This window comes from Octopus sinensis, linkage group LG14 (genome assembly GCF_006345805.1).
Source record: "Octopus sinensis linkage group LG14, ASM634580v1, whole genome shotgun sequence".
NCBI classification, from domain to species: domain Eukaryota; kingdom Metazoa; phylum Mollusca; class Cephalopoda; order Octopoda; family Octopodidae; genus Octopus; species Octopus sinensis.
The window spans coordinates 3,666,643-3,676,642 of record NC_043010.1 but is presented as its reverse complement, the minus strand read 5'-3'; the positions used below and the strand labels follow the sequence as shown (position 1 = coordinate 3,676,642).

Here is a 10,000-nt window from a genome sequence, read left to right as displayed (position 1 = left end):
TACTCTAATTAATGAAGAATCACTCCTTTAGTCCCCCACTGTTTGCGTCAGTCTGAATGTATACCTAACAGCTACATGATAAATCTGCCAACTGTAAATAAGATAAAATTATGAACACATGAAACCCCAAAATATGCCACTACTCTCAATGCGAGAGATTATGTATACACAGTGACTGTCACTTCGACCATTTACCTGGAACAAGACACACAATTCATACAAGCAATAACAGCCAATGCCTAACTACACATCTTACCATAACACCATGACTAAATGCTAAATCATACTTAATAACTTCTACACATGTAATCCAGAATCCTAAAATTTGTTGCTAGTCCTAACACAAAAGATTATTTCTGATGTAGACTCAGTGCACTAGTAAAAGCATGACACCAAACTACCACTAAATCCACAGTAGAAACATCTCTTACAGTGACAGTGTTGGTCCAGGCTTTCATCAAAACCCAGAAGTCAGCCAAATATCTACTGGGTACAATAGTAAAATCAACAGCCGCAAACAATAGAACTATAACCATATTCAACAATGCAACCATACCAACTCCAGACCACAACCCCTCCCAAAAGAAGAATTTTTTTTAGCGATAATAAATCTGGCAAAAGACCAAAAAAAACTTCTAGCTCTCATACAGCTCAAGCCACTGCTATTACCTCAATGCACAACCACACTCTTGCTGTCATTAACCCACAATCTTAACTCAGTAATAATGCTGAATGTACAAGGTCTTTCACACTTCACAAATTGAACAAAAATATCATATCTTAGAGACCTTATACAGAGAAAGAGACTTGGTACAACAAGAAAAACAATATGTGTAGCACTAAGTGAAACACACCTGACCTCAAACATATTGGATGTGGAAGTAAATATGTCAGGTTACGTACTATGTAGAACTGACTACAGAATATGGAAGCCAGGAGAAATAGCTATCTTCATGCAAGAAGACATGGCAACAAATGTCCTCTTCTCCCACTCCAATAGTGTGTGATACACTAATAATGCATGTGATTGACCACAATTTGATCACTGGCATTACCTACTATGCTGCTAACCACAGAGATCACTTCAAAGATGCTCTGTCGCTCATAAGTCAAACCCCAAATGAACCCAACTCACAGGCCAGTGTACTTCTTAATAGGGGACTTCAATTTTCCTAGTCTCAGCTGGCCTGAGGGCTACATCCAACCTGAAATTAAACAACTGAACAGGGAAGATATGAATGCTCTTCTTGATACCACAAAACACTTCCTCATGCAACACATCCAACTAGGGGAAATAACACACTTGACTTAGCCTTTACCACCAATACAGACTTCGTTCACAATGTTCAGGTCATTCTCACAGCTATTTATAAAGTATAAAATGAATGCGAGCAGCTAGGTGCAATATAAACCGTATAGGCAAAACTTAGCAACTGTTAATTGTGGCTGTATGAGCTACAAGCACATATATTGCTAGAAATAAGAGTTAAACCTCTTATAGCAGCATAAAAGCACATTTATATATATTGACAGGGTAGATAACTGCCCAATGAGTGAAGCAAAGTGAGAACTGCACATCTAATCCTAATGGGAATTGTCAACAGTGTGCCTCCATTGCTTCTATAAATGTATTTTTATAAAGCTATAACTGGTTTAACTCTTACAGCACATACAGTCTAAATATTTATATGTATGTTAAATACTTAAATAAACGATTCCAAACTGGTCACGTTTTCCCAGTGCATAACTGGGGCTATTGCAATCTTGGTGTCAAAGTCAGTGCATGACCAGGGACTCCATTAGTAATGATGCATCATTCTGTATGCATATTACTAAGACTGCAACACTGTGCAAGCAATTAACTGGTTGGATTCTGAAATCAGAATAATGAAAAAGGAAACCATGTTCCTTCTATAAAGAACAGTCATTCTTGAATCTCTTGAATTACTGCTCCCAATTATGGTTGCTGCAATGCACCAAACTAATACTAGTGGAAGATCATGGTACCCACTAGTACCCAACTCTGAAATCTCTACCAATCATCAAAATGGATTCCACTGCATTGTAAAAGAGATCCTGTCCTTTCCATCTAAAGTAAGGATCCAATATGTCTTTTTGTTCAATTTTCAATACCTAGCCCAAAACCCTTAGAAATCTACATTATGTAGATGTGGATGTGCTCAAAGAATGTTTAGGCAAATTTTTATCAAAGATACCAGATGGGCCACCCACCCACCCACCCACGTCATGGCAAGAAGCACAAAGAAGAGTATCTTCATCTTTGGAGCTAATTCCAGAAAACGGATTAGGAAATAAGTTTGTAATAAACAAGTAATCACACAAATGCCAGTGCCCCCAATATGTGTATGGCCCATGGCTGTAACCAGTAAAAAAATTTTATTTCCTTATACACACACACATATATGTATGTGTGAGTGTAATTACTAAATGACAGCTAAGGGAAGTAATTCAAATAGTCTGATGAACTTAGCTACTTCATGTAGGTAGTGATGCACAAAATATTCTTAATGAATTGATGTTGCCACATAATTAGAGAATACTAACTAAAAATCTAGTGGCATTGTTAATGACTATCAAAGAAGAAGGGAGGTAATTTTAAAAAAAATTATCTATGTAGGCACCACATTAGCAGGAAGTTACCTTCAACCACTGTAACCACACAAAAGTATTTTATTTTAATACTCACAAAAATATCTGTTCTTCAGTCTCAGATTCAGTCTAGCTTTCATATTCCTCTGTCATATCAATAACAAAGCACTTTGGTTACTCTTGAAGTAGACTAATCACTTCTCTGAGTTATATAAGTAAATGGATCTTCATCAGTTTTGACCAGGAGTACTCAGTTCTTCAATCAACTGAATAGCCTACTCATTCACTTGTTATAATAGGGACCATGTCACCAAAACAATTTGTGCACATTACAGCAATATGCAAAAATATTACTTTTCAAGTTCAGTAAAGTGGTAAGGATCATGTGAATTTTTTTTGAATGATTTTGTTTTCGGTAAAGCAGAATCTGCATCTCCCACTTCCATTCCTATATGACCTGGATCATTTTAGCGACCTCCATTTTATGCTATACAGCAATGTGCCTTCTTTTATTCACCATATACAGGCGCAGGAGTGGCTGTGTGGTAAGTAGCTTCCTAACCAACCACATGGTTCCGGGTTCAGTCCCACTGCGTGGCATCTTGGGCAAGTGTCTTTTGCTATAGCCCCGGGCCGACCAATGCCTTGTGAGTGGATTTGGTAGACGGAAACTGAAAGAAGTCTGTTGTATATATGTATATATATATATATGTATGTGTGTGTGTGTTTGTGTGTCTGTGTTTGTGTGTCTGTGTTTGTCCCCCTAGCATTGCTTGACAACCGATGCTGGTGTGTTTACATCCCCGTCACTTAGCAGTTCGGCAAAAGAGACCGATAGGATAAGTACTGGGCTTACAAAGAATAAGTCCCAGGGTCGATTTGCTCGACTAAAGGCGGTGCTCCAGCATGGCCGCAGTCAAATGACTGAAACAAGTAAAAGAGAGTAAAAGAGTAATATAGTTGGTTGAAGTTGTGATATTTCACTTTTTCTGGACCCTAAAAGAGAATCTGAGATTACTCAGCCTGATCTTAAAGGGGCTCTTTATTTCACCTGCTCCTGAACAAAGCAGAAATAATGTCAACTAACACCAACAGAACAATGCGCTACACTATTGGTGTTAGTTCAATACTATTTCTGTTTGTGGACCACAAATTCTGTGCTATATTGATCATTCATTGTGCACTGACTATAAACTTTACATGAGCGCCCTGCCTCTGTCCAGGTTTTAGGGGTGTTATCTAATATCTATTTGATGTTAGGTGCACAGCTTAATATGAAAATGTTGGTATATCTACTGTCCTGTGTAAAATGGTTATCCACTAATTTAAGGAAGGCCCTACTTATGCAGGTTTTCATGTTAAGTGAGAAATGGGTGCCAAACCAGATTATTTTGAGGCAACACTTTCTCTTGTGGATGGTAGGGCTAGGCATGTAAGTAATGTGATCTTTAAATCCAATGACTATGAAGGCATTGTTATAGTAGTGGACACTGAAGACATCTTTATTGGAGGGTAGGTTTCAGAACTTCCGGCTAACACCCTTTACAAGGTTTTTAAACCTGAAAGGAAGGTGGCAGGAAGCTATGTTGACAATTCATTGTATTTGTTGTAGGGCCTAAATCAAGCATTACGTCCAAGAAATTAACAATGGTTAGGTTGGTCCCTATAGTAACCTTGAGCCCAAGGAAGCTAAAGGCATCAATCAGATCTTTGATGAGCCTTTCCACACTTCTAGAGATTGCTGAAGTATCATCTGGGTATAGGTCAAATCATATTGAAGATAATTTCTAATTTTGGGTGATCAACATAGAAGCCTTTTCATTATGGTTTCAGCAGCTCAGTTCACATTTTAGTTGTTATACTGTATGGTATTTATTGTAGCTCGGGACAAAATGTGTGTGCAGTTTAAATAGGTTAAAATTATCTATTTTTTCCCTTGATTTCTAGAATATAAATGTCATTGAGTTCTTTATTAAGCAGGCTAATAAAAAATATTTTTCATTAGGCGCAGGAGTGGCTGTGTGGTAAGTAGTAGCTTGTTTACTAATCACATGGTTCTGGGTTCAGTCCCACTGCATGGCATGTTGGGCAAGTGTCTTCTACTGTAGCCTTGGGCCGACCAAAGCATTGTGAGTGGATTTGGTAGAAGCCCGTCGTATATATGTATATATATATATATATATATATATATATATATATGTATGTGTGTGTGTGTTTGTGTGTCTGTGTTAGTCCCCCTAGCATTGCTTGACAACTGATGCTGGTGTGTCTATGTCCCCATTACTTAGTGGTTCGGCAAAAGAGACCGATAGCATAAGTACTGGGCTTACAAAAGAATAAGTCCCGGGGTCGAGTTGCTCAATTAAAGACAGTGCTCCAGCATGGCCGCAGTCAAATGACTGAAACAAGTAAAAGAGAGTAAAGAGAGATTAATCTTGCACTAATCTAATTTAAACTATTGTTCTTTTATAACACACACATTATCTCACTCTCTTTCACAAACACTATACACACACACACAGGTGTGTGTGTTTAAATAAGCAAGAGTATTGGTTTTTCTAAAAGATGGCACATAGATATGGAGGATTTGGGGTATTTAGCCCAATTTTCCATTTTAGAATATAGTCTCCAGCATAAACAAAATATAGACAGTTCATACGCTACAAGAATAATCTTGTATCATTTTAGATAAGGAAGATGTCAAACATTTGCTTCCAGAGCAAATAATGGCTACCATACAACAACGTGGGAAGTATTATCTGAAAGTTATCCCTAGAATTTTTTCGAGTTTGATCAAATCAAAAAACACTATGTATGGGTCCTTCTTGTGTTCCTCAATCCTTTACTGACCCTGACATAAACTAAGGGCCATATCCAAAGATGCACTATTTTGGGTTCAAAGCAATGCTAATATTTTGGCAAACACTGTCTAAAATGCAAGCATTTATTAGGTGAAGTATGATACAAACTAAGGTCTTACTACAATTTCTACTATTCAACCTCATGCCTTTAATTTTGTAAAAGCACACAATGCAAACATTCTTAAATTGATGAGGCACTATTTCACTTAATAACACGACAGAATAATCCTGTAAGCTATTTGGCCAGTCAATCATTTCATTATCTGTACACATTTGATAGTACTCCTGAAGCCATTCAACATTTATTTAGCCCTTTTGATACCAACCCACCTAAGACTGCTTCTTGTTATATGATACAAATTTACTGTTTAAATTGATCTAAATTAAAATCTTTCATCAAAATTCCATTTTATTGTTTTGTTCCAAATGCAAACTTATTACAAACAAAATCATTTTGCTAAATTCGCCATTATTTTCAAAATTTAGTGAAATAAAGGCAGCATGTTTCAACAAAAATGTGGTAAGGAAACGGTTAGTGGTACATACAAATGCCTCATAAACTCAACAACAGTTTACCATTCTAAGATTTTATATTACCACAAATGATAGTAGATATAGTTCACAAGTATGATATTTAAAGAGAGACAAACATTTTACATTTAGAGCACAAGAGTGCATTAAAGTTCCCTCTTTGGCAAGGACCTCAGAGCCAGGGGCCAAAAGTTTACTGAGTATTAGCCTGTGGCTAGACTAACATTTGGCTTGGTGTGTATGAGTAGGATTCACATTTTTACTGTTTCTGCTATGAATTATAACATAATCTAGCATAAGCAATTTCTTGGATTACAAATGTTTTGTATAGTTCTTTCTTTGAGAGTGACACAGTTTGTTAAAAATATATGTTAGTGACAGTGGTAGTATTAATACTAGGAAGGAATATTTATCACCATTTAAACATGGATGTTCTGCAAGTCTCTTCTAACAGAACATCCACATTTAAGTGGGGATAAATATTACCTCACTGCAGAGTGGTAATAAAAAGGGACTCGGTCATACATTTTTTTTTCACAACTTTGTGTGCACTAAGTTTCAAGCATGGTGTGTAATATTAGCTGAGTCAAATATTAAAGCTGCTTGCCAATAACCTTTGACACATCATGGAGCAAAAGATGAAATAGAAGAATCATTTGTTAGTTTTGCTGTTAATTATCATTGACACATAATTGCAGATTAATGTGGTACAAGAGTTCATTTCAGGTTGAACGCATATAATCATCAGGCGATTCCTCGAATCAGGCATTTCGGATTTGTAGCAATGATCTCATATTCAGGCAAAGTCAGTACAATGACCTTACTAGTCAGCTGATCTGTGTACTCACTTCCTCAATTACACTTGCATCTGAGAAGCTCACTTCTCAATGAAAAACCAGGTCAATGGAGACCCCCAAAAGCAAATATGACATTCTTACACTCCAAGCTTTTCTGGTCATCCAAATATAGTATAACTTGTATTTGGATGACCAGACATCTGAAGTCATTGACAGATATAGGTATAAATTAACAGAGTTTGGGCTGTTTTTTTTTTATTGACTCTAACCATAGATAAGTATAGAGAATACTGTTGGAATACTTATAGATAAACACACACTTACACACACTATATATATATATATTTATAACTAGATAGACTGCCAATATTATGCATTACATTGTTTTGTTAATTGATTATTATAGAATGAAATGAAAGCTCACATGGCCTAACCTTGATAAACATAGTATCATGGAAAATTATTTAACAAATCAAATAGTAATTTTAATTAAATATTTCAAAATAATTTATTACTTCAACATTAGTTTTAAATTACATTTTTAAATGATTATTCAATATAATTACTGGACTATTGTTGGATGTGCTGATAATTACTATCAAGGATAATAATTAATCTAAAAGTAAATAAAAATCAACAGCACCATTTTGCAGAAGAGCTGTTTCGTTTGAAAACAACATGAAACCAAAATCATATATCTCTATATTTCTATCAGTAACTAATATTAAGGTAGTAATAATTTCTTATCAGTGAAATCCATAAAGGCAATTCAGAGTCTTAAAAAGAAATATTAATAATAAAAATATCAGAAACCTAAATAGCATTCTCAAAGTATTTCACAGTTAAAAGATTGCCTTTATTTGAAAATGACAGCATAATTTATTAAAATATTTATTGAAATATAAGTAACTATATACAAGTATTTTAAAAAATAGTTTTTCAGGCAACCCTAAATCTCTTTTAGATACCTATTAATGATCATGTCCCCTTATAATATAAATTACAAAAAATAAATAAATAAATAATGGTTAAAAGAATAATGCTGATATAATCAATAAAACAAGCAGAGAGAATCAATAATCCTGCAAAACAATGTCATTGATTCTTTATTCAGAGTTGTAGATCCGTATTTCTTGGATTCTAATATAACGGTATCTGAAATGTATATTAACAGTACTACATGTTCATTTTATATGTTGAGTTGAATAGAAAGAAAAACTTGGATTTTATTCTTTATTGAAATGTAAACATGCTATTTTCATCTTAGAAAGAGGCTTGACATCGAAAAAGAATAGAGTTATCACTGTCTATTTTAATGGTGTATCTTAATTATACTACCAATCGAAATTATTTTATGTAAACAGAAAATAATCTTCATATACATATATATATAATATAAATACTGATATATATATATAAATATATATATATATATATATGTATGTATGTATGTATGTATGTATGTATATATGTATGTACACACAAACACACACACAATTGTATAGGACTGTCTAAAGCAATTATTTGTGACTCATTCCCATGTTAAATCTACTTCTTTGCGGCAGGAATCTGAAGCAGGTTTCCGTTTCCCTTCCATGGGAACCATAAACAGCCTGTCATTGGCTGCAGCAGACATTACATACACACTTGATAGGACTGCAGACCTCTCTCTCTCATATTCACACAACAACACAGACCAAGCTACACAGTACTGCTAAGCACACAACAGCAGCAGTAACCATACAACTCTACAGCAGGATACACATCTCAGCTAACGACACTCTGGAGACTATTTACCTGCTTTGGTGAGTGTTTAATACATTCTGTTACTATCCAGCAGCAGTTGATAATAAAGACAATTTACCATTTGAACAGTAGATTTAGCTTTTTATATTTCTGAAGAAAAATCAGTGCATTATCTATTATTAGAAAAGTACTTGAATTAATTCTACAAAGTAATATGTTACGGTCAGTGACTGATGCAATGCTATATGTTGTTGTTCAAGGGAGAAACATTCATTTCATGTTATGCCCAACAAGTCCCTTAAAATGTTCACAGGAAAATATCCTTCATGGTGTTCATACATAGCTTGGTTTATGATATATTTTCCTGGCATTTTCAGATAGTAACTATGACATTTAACAGCTAATACTGGGAATTCTTCTTTGAAGTCAGATGTATTAAGAATGTATGAGTTCATGATGGAATCAGCTAACTAGTATAAATGAAAGTGTGTGTGTGTGTGTGTGTGTGTGTGTATGTGTGTGTATAAGTGTGTGTGTGTATGTGTGTTCAACTACAAAAGCAGATGATTTCATTTCAGACAAAAAATTTATTCCATTGAGATTTTTGTTTAATTGAATTACAATATATGATTAATTTGTTATTTCAAACTAAAAATACATATCTAGAAGCTTTCATGTACTATTGTGCCTTCATTTCAAAATGTCCTTTATTTCTATGTTTGATATTCTTGATTAAATTTGCTCAGTTTTATTACAACCCTAATAGTTAAAGTTTTCAATTCATGAGTAGACTAGTGAAGATGAAATAAGCTGCAAAATAACTATTCAACCATGTTAAGGATATAGAATCATGTCATTAACCGATATTACTTGATGTTTTTAAATAACCATTTGACTATACATGACATACACTCAGGTGTTAAGATGAATATAAACTTAAGCTATTTAAATAGTTACTATAATGAGTATATATGCAGAAAACGCAAATATTCAATATATATGTGATGTGCATGTGTGTGTGTAAACATATATAACCATGCATTATATATATATATAGATAGATAGATAGATATATGTATGTATATATAAAGGCATTAAACAGAAAAGTATAAGATATATATCTATATATATATATTTATACTATGTTTATACATGTATATATTATATAAAGATATATATATATATATATATATATATATATATATATACATCATATATATAGATAGATATATATAGATACACACACACGTACATACATACATACATACACACACACGTACATACATACATACATACATACATACATACATACATACATACATGCATACATACATACATACATACATACATACATACATACATACATACATGTGTGTAGGTATATACGTGTTTGTATCTTTATATATGTAGATATATTTTTTTTAATATTCATACATCTTACATTCAACAAGCAAT

At 33.9% G+C, this 10,000-nt stretch overlaps 1 protein-coding gene across 4 annotated transcripts in view; it reads left to right on the top strand.

Moving 5' to 3' along the window:
• LOC115219534 (protocadherin beta-15) overlaps window positions 1-10,000 on the top strand; it is a 171,040-nt gene that overhangs the window by 56,877 nt on the left and 104,163 nt on the right. Inside the window, exon 1 of one of the 4 annotated variants that reach the window (XR_003882320.2) lies at window positions 8,291-8,604. The exons of the other annotated variants lie outside the window; for them this stretch is intronic. The gene's annotated coding sequence lies outside the window, so the exon portion shown is untranslated. Of the gene's footprint in view, window positions 1-8,290; window positions 8,605-10,000 lie in introns of those variants that run through there. 4 annotated transcript variants of the gene reach the window in all.